We start from the raw sequence: 9,823 nt of genomic DNA, 5'->3' as shown, positions 1-9,823 counted from the left end.
GATAAAAGAAGGAAGTACATTTCTGATGTGGGATTCTCCTCTGTATGCTGTGCTACTATTGGTTAATAAAGAATCTGCTGTGTTGGGTCTATTGCAGCGCAAAATAGGGCAAGGTGGGAATTCCAAGCAGATAGAGGAGGAGAGAGAAGGCTGAGTCGGAGACTACATGCAACACATTTCCTCTGATGTTACACTCCTGCCTAAGTGCTGTAGCTGATTCAAGGCAACTGGGGTGTGTTTTAGATCAACCATATATTTTCTCATTGTTGATTCCCAATAGTCAATATCTACTCATTCCTATCAAGGAATTCTTATCCGATTTGAGATGAAGGATTGAGGAAAAAAAATCATAGAAAATCTCTATGGTAGTCTATCACTGTTACTGTATTCAAACACCTGAAACAGATTACTATATAAAGAAAAGAGGTAGCCGGGTGGTGGTGGCACATGCCTTTAATCCCAGCAATTAGGCAGGCGCAGAGGCAGGAGGATCTCTGTGAGTTTGAGGCCAGCCTAATTTACAAAGTGAGCTCGAGGACAGCCAGGGCTACATCCAGAAAAACCCTGTCTTGAAAAACTGAATATGTAAAAATAAATAAATAAGAGAAGTTTATTTACTATGTAGTCCTGAAGACACTAGGGCATAGAGCCAGCATCATCTAGACTCTGGTGAGGACCTGTGATAAATGACATTGCAATGGCAGGAGTCCTGAAAAGAGCGTGACAAGGGAGGTCAGGGAGCCAATGCAAGAGAGCCAAGTCTTGCTTTCTTAATAATACTCCTAAGAGACAAAGTAGAGCCCCATGGAACTACCTTCATTACATCCAATATGTCCATTCTTTGGATTCCTTTTCAATGTACTGGATCTCTCTAAAGCCTCATTGCCTCTCCACCTTGCCATTCTAGGGACCAAGCATTCCATGCCAAAGCCTATGGAGACATACTGACTCCGTAATGACTTTCTGATAAAACCTTCCTGAAAAAAAAAAAAAAAAAAGAAGAGTTTATCCACAAGCCAGTAAGAGGTAGGGTAACGTTGGAGACAGGAACCAGACTAGGTATGTCAGGAGACAATATGCTTGTCAACATGGGAAACAGTCAAATGGCCAGGTACAAAAAAAATAAAAAATAAAAAATAAAAAATAAAAAAAAATCAAAAAACACACCTTTACACAACATGGTTCAATATGAAATTAAAAACCGGGATGCACTTCAAAGTCCTTGTTTGATTTTGAGAACCTCAGCATGCTGTCTCTACGTTTGCTTTCTGACTCCCTGTCTATGGACAGTAGATAGCCAGCTGCTCCTCTTGTCAGGAGACTGGTAAGCCTGAGAGTGAATCAAGGACCGCGCACGAAGAGGAGACCCAGGGCAGCGCAGCCAATGCTCGGGGAGCTGGGAGCCTGCAGATTTTAGGTCAGCTAAATCAGGACACAAAGCTCCAGCTGCTAAGCCACAAAGGCCCACAGAGAGATTCCATGGCTCAATTGCTAACCAGCCTCCAATCCGCAGAAGAGAGGCTTCCATTGGGGAGACTTCTCCGGTTGCTTCCTTTTCGCAGGGGCAGAAGACACAAGGTTTCACTCCGCACTGTGACTCAGGGCTGGTGATACATGAAGGATCTGTGAAATCAGTCTCCATTATTTCAAAGGATGCTGCGTAGTAAACATAATGCACAGTAAAAACACTGTAATAAAATGACTCCTTAATTGCCTGTTATTATCAAATACAAGCAGAAAAACGCTTCTTCCTTACCCTTGCATCATCTGCGAACTGGCACATAAACTCTGTGGATCACAGGGATGCTTCCTGTGGCTGGAAATTGAATTCGGTGGTGTCGCACGGACAAACACTCTGAATGTCAGAAATCACAGGCCTTAAGGTCATTAGTAATATCTTCCCACTCTTGCCTCCCAGACTCATTTGGGTTCTGCATTTTTATCATCTCTGTATCACCTTTATTAAAAAAATAAAATAAAACATAAGCCTCTCTGGAAACATTTGAAAACGAATGGGATAGTAGCACCGTGTTCTGTTTTAATTTAAAGAGTTGGATTGATCATTATGCCAATGGCGGGATGCCCACATTCTGGCCCACCCCCCAGCTTGCCCCTCTGCCCCTTGCTAATAGCAGTCAGCCTTGTTTGGCTGGAGCTTGGCAAACCTCTCCAACGTTTTCGCCGCTCTATATTTCAGCCATGACTTTTGTCATATTTCGAAGAGTCACTTGCACCTGGCCAGCCACCGTGCATGCCAAGTTCTGGCCCATTGAGATTTTAAATGGGTTTGAATCGATTGGCCTATGAAATTAAGAATGCATAAAAAAGACAGAAGCTTTGGGGGGGGGGGAGTCATGTAGCATTTTTCTCATACAGCTGAAAACAAGATAAAGGGTGCCCCGAAAGGTAGCATTTACCTTCCAATAGCTTTAAGAACATAAGGAATATGTTTTGTTGTGATACACACAGAATAGAAAGGAAAACGCAGCTGATCACATGTATAGCCATGACACAAAACGGAATGCATTTTCCTTTGGGATCACATGGAGAAATTTGAATATTTTTATTATTGCTATGAAATCTTCCATTTAGTGGGGGGACATGGCATTTGCTATTGGATAGCCAATTATTAGCTACCTTAACTAGGATCCTTTTTAGGTCCTCCTATTCTCCAGAGGGATTTTGCTTCCATTGCAATTATTCCCAGCTTCTCCGAACTCTTCTTTGATGCTTTCTGCTCAGCCAGGAGGAAGATGAGCAGAGAAAGGTTATGCATGCGTCAATCCTTCAACAAAACTCTAAGACAACAGAAGCAGGCACCGAAAATAGCTGTGCAATTGAGAGCCAGTTGCCCCCCACCTAAATTGAACAAAGTCCAACACGTCAAATGTCTAGAATTTTCATTCCAATCACATTGTATCTGGGGTCTGGGGAGATGGCTTGGTCAGTGAAGTACCTGTCGTGCAAGCAGGAGGACCCGAGTTCGAATCCCTGGCACTCATTGAAAACATCTGGACATGGTAGCAGATGTCTGTAGCCCTGGCATTCTGAGGGAGGATAGGAGGGCAGAGGAAGAGAAAGAAATCTCCACAGAGTTTGCTTCTGGTCATCTAGTCAAGCCAATTGGCGCATTCCAGGGTAAAGACCCTATCTTAAAACATAAGGTGGAGGGGAAGACACAGCAGTTAACACACACATATGCATACAAAAGTAAGTTGATATTTAAAGTCTAAAAATAAACCAAATGTAGATTTGAATGGCTGAGGAAAGGTCTGGGTGCATAGGGCCTGAGGTTTGGGGTTTGCGGCAAGTTTTCAGTTTGCTAATCTGTCAAAAGGTAGGTACTGCTCATCCAAGGAAAGCACTAGCAATGCTAAGGTTTGAGTAGATTTGTTGGATTTCATTCTTTCCCTCTAGTGTAGCATCATAACAGAAACATGTTAGTGTCATGTAGAATTAGGAAAAAAAGACCCTAGAACCAGATAAGAGAGGAGAGGGAGAGACAGAGACAGAGAGAGGGAGGAGAAAGGAGAGAAGAGGGAGAAGGGAAAGGAGAGGGGGGAGGCAGAGGAGACACACACATATACACACACATGCACACATGAGAGAGAAACAGACAGAGAGACAGAGACAGACAGAGGGAGAGAGAAACTGTGCAGGCCTGACTGGCCTAGAACTCACTGTGTAGAATGGACAGGCCTCCAACTCCTGATGATCCTTCTCTCTTTGCCTCCAAGTGTTAGGATGATAGGTGCAGGCCCCCATAAGCCAAGCACACACTAGTTAGGTCAAGGAAGTAAGATACGAAACATATAATTAAAATGAGATAGCCAATCGGCATTGAATGACTAATCATACACTCTTAAAAGTCCCAGCTATTAATGGCATCACTTTCAATAATTCAATTCCATTTATAAATACTTTGATTTAATTTAATTTAATATATATATATAACTTTTATTGGGGGCAGGTGCCAATCTACTTAGTACACGTGAAATGCAAGGCTTTCTTTTGATAAAAGTAAAATGGATGAAAAGTAAAAGTTTGCTCTTTCTCCTTGAGCAATGACAGAGCAGCTCTGATGTGTAACGTTGGGCAGAACTAAGGCCGGGCTAGGTAGCTGACGGTCCACTGTTATTGGGGAAATCTCCCTTTGAGTCTTAAAGACACTTTGTCCAATTATACGAAACATCTGAGCCGGCTGAGCTTTTGGGAAGATGCCCTTTGACTTTCTGAAGATTTGTTTGAATAAGACACAAATTTACTATTTTCTGATCGATACAGTGTAGAATACATTCTGAATGGTGCTCACACTGTAGTCTATGAAAGTTCAAGAAAGATTTTTTTTAATTAAAACTCCCTCCCTAAACAACAGTGCAAGTACTATTTCTGGGGTCACATCTCTCAGCACCTGCCCCACCCTCAGAGAAAGATTGATCATCAGGCATGTCCACCTGCTAGCCATACCAGCGGCAAGTGCCTCCCATATACCTCTCTCTCTCTCTCTCTCTCTCTCTCTCTCTCTCTCTCTCTCTCTCTCTCTCTTGTTTCCTCGCTCTCTCCACTTCTACGTCAACCTCGTCAAGCCAGAGGCTCTCATTAACTATGAACCCATTTTGCCTTCAGGAAAAGTAAGGTGGATAAAAAAATAATGAATAAAGCTGTGTATCGTTTCACTTTCTATCCCAATGCTGCTTTTACATCACAAGCCCAGCTTGTAACCAGTGTTAGCTATGGAGATGCTAGGAAGAGGAAATTTTCATCTCAGACCTACAAAGATGCATCTGAGGTAAAATCCCAGACATTGTCTTCACAAGTTCTGGGCCAGAGCGGTCCCGGGTCAAGTTATTAATGTTATATTTTTATTCCTGCATTGAATCAAGAGACTAAGATGGATTTATTTGTGTAGTGTCTGTGTGGGATAATGTGTCTGTGTCTCGCTTTGGGTAAACGTCCTTTTGTATATGAGTTCATAGAAAAGATGACATCAGCTTATAGAGATAACTCCAGGAAGCGGAGGGAAAATATTTGAAATGTTCAAAAAAAAAAAAAAAAACTAAGAGTATAAATCCAGTCTCTGAAACCAGGATCTTTTCCTGGTGCGAATGAACTCATCGGCCAGTATCCTGGTGAAAAATCAGGTTTTCCCCCAAAGGATCTTGAAGTAAAAAATGAAAGCAAAAAAAAATTATAAAGAGAGTTACACAGGCTTGTTGGTTCTTTTCAAGAGGGTAAAAGCTTTAATCAACTTTGAGTTTTAAAATTTTTACACATGTGTGCGCGTGCACACACACACACATGCAAACTCATGCACTTTCCCATAAGAAAGTGGCATTTTGCCCAACTTTCCCCTTTTTGTGTCCCTTCTGAATCCTCACCTTTAAAACTCAATGTTTCTGTAAACGCTCTGGGCTGAGGGAGGGATGCTTTCTCACAGACAGAGATAAACATCTGGGTTAGGCAGTGTCACTGCGAACCACTCCAGTGTTATTTTTACAAGTGATGTGTTTATTTTTGTCATCAGTTCGAGATTTGGTCCTTGAGCCCCAGCTGAGAATTCTGAGCACTTCCTCCGTTTCCAAGAAATGGAGAACACCTGGCAAAAGATTCCCTCAACAGAAAGAAAAAACAAAGAAAACAAACAAACAAACAAAAAGCCCCCCAAAACTAAACTCTCACCCCAAAACACATGATGGCTGAGAACCATGGCTCCCATTCTAGTCTGAAAACAAACGAACAATTAGCAATCAAATAGAATATTTCTGTCTGATCCTCCTTCACCTCCAATCTTTGGTTTAAAACCAGCAGATAAAGAAATAAACATTCCCAAAAAGCACCCCGCAAGCCATTAAGATCTCCAAAGTAAATAAAAAGTGGTACTGCCAAGCATGAATTGCAGCCTCAGAAATTCCAGGGAGAACCCTGATTTTAGCACCATTGGACCAAATTTGTCATTTAGGGAAGCTCTTGTTCCCTTTATTGAGTTTCACTGTAGCGAACAATTTTTGCCTGCATCCCTCGTGTGTCCTTCCGGATTATTATCTTTCGCTGTGAATTGAGCCTCCACAATCAGTTTCAGCAGAAGCCTAATTTCACTCACTGCTTATACATATGAGGAGACATCTCCCCCCCCCCTCCATCCCTGCCTTCCCCTCTCGCGATGTTCTTATCAAATGAAGAATTGTGGATAAGGGTTAGGTGCAGATAAACATGAGTGTAGCACTTCCAGAAAGGTCGTGACCCCCCCATAAGGTGCTTCTTGTTATGCCTGACCTTCAGATTTTCATCATCAGCCCGCCTGACAACTTAATAATGCAGAGGAGCAGGATTCATTTCGCCCCTCTGAGAAAGCCGGCACGGGACGCCCTTTTCCCTGATTATTTCCCTGCACTCCAGGCTGCCCTTTATAAGCCAAGCAGAACTCCATCAATCATGCGCCTCTCTTCCCTCGCCTCCTCAGCCCCCAGCTCCAAAGGCTCCAAAGCTGTCCTGGTCCTTTTGTCTGGGGTTGGAATGTATATACAGAGATCCCACACATACACACCACGGGGGTGAAAAGCACCTTTAGCAAACACCGGCTCCCTTTCCTTCCGCTCTGCTTCTTCATGGAGCCGGTATATACCTTCCTTTGGCTCTTCTCTTTTCTTCCCGCCCTCCTTGCTCGCTTCCCTTCCCTCCCCTCCTTCCTTTTAAGCTCTCTTCCTCCCTCCCTTCCTTCCTCTTATCCTTCCACACATTTCCTCTCCGTGTTCACAAGTGCTTCCGGGAGCCCTCTTCCTCTCTCTATGTCATGACACGTACCCTCTCCCTTGATGAGCTCCGAGGAGTGAGGAAAGCTCGGGTTTAAATAGCCTAGACACACGTTAGACTTTCTCTAGCTTTTGGTAGTGTTCTCTCTTGACTGTCGATATTGTTATCATTAGTGGATTTAACGTTCTGGAAGTAGGAAAGGCTACAAATGTGTATTACATCTTTACCTGCAGGGTTTTTTCTTTCTTTCTTCCTTGTGTGTAAGGTAAAGACAAAAAAAAAAAAAAAAAAAAAAAAGCGACAGTAAGGTCGATGCGTCTGAATGGAGAAGACAGGCGGAGGCTTGGCGGTGTTGTGAGGCACATTCCTTTTCTTGGTGAGAGTACAAACAACGTGCAGAGGTTTGCTGTGCAGAGTACCTGTGCTCACCGAAGATGATTTTAAAAGTCGCAGTCAGGATCTAATAACCATATACAAACTTACCCTGTAAAATGCGCCTCACCATTGAGTTTTTCTTCTGGCTGCTGGGACAGCACAGGCAGATCCTGGCAGTGGAGCCAAGTGTGCCTGCTGCCAGGAGGGGCCATGGCCTGTGGCAGCTGCTTTGTCCTCTGGAAGAGGGACAGCAGCTCCCCTAGTCCTGTAGATCAGCTGGGTGAAGGCATGTCAGCCCAGCCAGGCAGTGGACGCCTGTCACTTGGGAAGGCCAGAAGGAGGGCATTGCAGAGTTGGATTAAAGGCAAAGGGTTAGCCCAGCTCCTAGAGCTCTGTGCTGGACTGTAAGGAAAAACAATTTTTAAGAGAGAAAAAGGAAGAGGATGTGCCATGAAAAATACCACACAATCTCCTGGGGGTCAAATGTCTTCTTAAAAAAATAATAAAAGGAATCTTAAATCATCTTCGACAATAGTCAAAAGCGGAGAAGTAAATACTGAGTGTGCACCACACGTCACACCTCTGATTGAAGGTACATGTCTATTCTTAATGTCCCAGCCAAATTCAAAGCTTTTTTGTGAAAAGAAGGGAGACATTACTCATAGTTTCTCCCGTTTTGTGAGTGATAGGCAGCCACCAGTAGAGTTCTCTAAACACAAAAACTTGATGAAAATCACAATGCCCACAGCCTGCTATAAATTGCAAAAATAAACCAAATAAATAGGGAGAACAAAATGAAGGTTTCTGGTCTACTATCATAGTTTAAACACTAATTTCCAGAAATAAATTGAATTAGTTTTAACTAACACATCTCAAAAAATTGAAAGTATGTACAATTCCTGATGCTATATTATTTATTCATAGTTCCAATTTTTGCTTTGAGATTTATTTTTAACTTTATGTATATGTGTTTATCTCTATGTGGCTATGTGGACACATGGATATAGAGCCAAAGAATGCAAAGGAGAAGTCAGATCCCCTGGGGCTAGAGCTAAGTGGCCCATATGAATGCTAGGAACCAAAGTTGGGTCTCCTGGAAGAGCAGGGAGCACTCCTAAGTGCTGAACCATTTCTTCAGGCTCGGATGGTAATGCTTTTGAAAATAAAGATGTAGAAACTAGAGAGATGGATCAATGGTTAAGAGCACTGCTACTCTTCCAGAGGTCCTGGGTTCAATTCCCAGCACTCTCATAGTAGTTGACAATCGTATGTAATGCCATTTCTACAAGATCTGAGACTCTCTTCTTGCCTCCACAGGTACTAACCATGTGCAAGGCACACAGACATACACATGGGCAAACATCCATACACATAAAAATAAAGTAAAATGTATATATATAATATTTCAAAACAATAAAAAGATAAAGAAATCATTGTAATTGCAGCACAGATCACTCCAGAAACCTCCAAAATACCACTAGCAAAACATCTTTATTTGCAGACCCTGAAGACTTGGATTTGTTACATGAATAGATATGAGTTTGGAGAACACCTGTTGAAGTTCCCAGACTGTATTGTCCTGGGATAAAGATTGTACGGGAACATGCACTTAGAAATCGAGACAGTTTATTAATAATGGAAAAGGACTTCTGAGATGGCAGTGTGCTGTTTAGCTGGGGAAGGGCATGCCTAAGTCCCTGGGTCACAAAACTCATGAGCCCTTTAGGTCAGTGCCATGGCACTCGACTCCCCTGCGCTTGTCTACCCTGAGCTTTTCTCACGCATGCTCTGTTACCAGTACCCCAGGTGGCCAAGGATTTCCAGTCTGTGTTGTCAACTGGCTTCTTTCATGTGTCAACCCTGGTGCTGTGGTCTCCTACTCTGTCACAGGGTGATCATCAATGGGACTGCAGGAATAATTCCTATGCTAAGAAAGACAGCCCAGGTCAGGAGATGTCACAAAGGAAAATGTAATGGAAGCCAAGGAATTGTGACAGCTCTTGGGTTTGATGCCTGCCAGGAAGCCAGATGAAGGCACCTATGGGTAGACCGGTATATATATTTACTTTCAGAGGGCAGGCCAAAACTAAACATAGTCATTTAAACTACGCATGAATAACAGTATGGAGTGAGAAGGTACTTTGAACTGAAACTCTAAACAACGTTGGAGTTAAAGGACTTATGGAGGAGAGGGAGTTGTCTTTGAGGCAAAGATTTATCAAATGGAATTGACTAAATGTTCATTTGCTTTCTTTATACATTGTCTAGATCACCCCAATATTTGTTTCTTTAGGGCAAGGACTCTGGAATCTAGAACACTAAGTCCTATGGTTAATCTTGTCAACTTGAACAGATTTAGAATGGCCAGGGAAACAGACCTCCTGGTGTCTGTAAGAGTCTTTCTAAAGGGGTTTCACTATCACAGTAAGACCTTCCCCAAATAAGGACAGCTGAGACACCAGGGGCTGGGGGCTCAGTTGAATAAAATATGGTTAAAGAAACAGCACAAATGGGCATCTCTCGGCTTCCAGTGGACACAACCTGACCAGTGGCTTCACACCTACCACATCACAACTTCTCCACTATGGTAGATTGTACTCTCCCTCACCAAATCTCAGTGCCTGGCATGGAATACATTCTTAACAGTTGTTGGTCAGGGAGGCCACACTGAGGCACCCCAAACAACACAAGCTATTGC

The 9,823-nt window shown here is 42.9% G+C and overlaps 1 long non-coding RNA gene across 1 annotated transcript; it reads right to left on the bottom strand.

The window, feature by feature from the left end:
- Positions 1 to 988: 988 nt before the first annotated feature.
- LOC126505931 (uncharacterized) lies at positions 989 to 5,410 on the bottom strand. The gene is made up of 3 exons (XR_007593010.1): positions 5,379 to 5,410; positions 1,757 to 3,779; positions 989 to 1,656 (listed from the first exon to the last, which is right to left on the bottom strand). It is a non-coding gene; the product is annotated as an uncharacterized lncRNA (long non-coding RNA).
- Between the last annotated feature and the right edge of the window lie 4,413 nt (positions 5,411 to 9,823).

The sequence above is a fragment of the Alexandromys fortis genome, unplaced genomic scaffold (assembly GCF_014885135.2).
Source record: "Alexandromys fortis isolate MF-2015 unplaced genomic scaffold, M_Fortis_MF-2015_v1.1 scaffold_67, whole genome shotgun sequence".
In the NCBI taxonomy this organism is placed as follows: Eukaryota; Metazoa; Chordata; class Mammalia; order Rodentia; family Cricetidae; genus Alexandromys; species Alexandromys fortis.
This window is presented reverse-complemented; position numbering and strand designations above follow the sequence as displayed.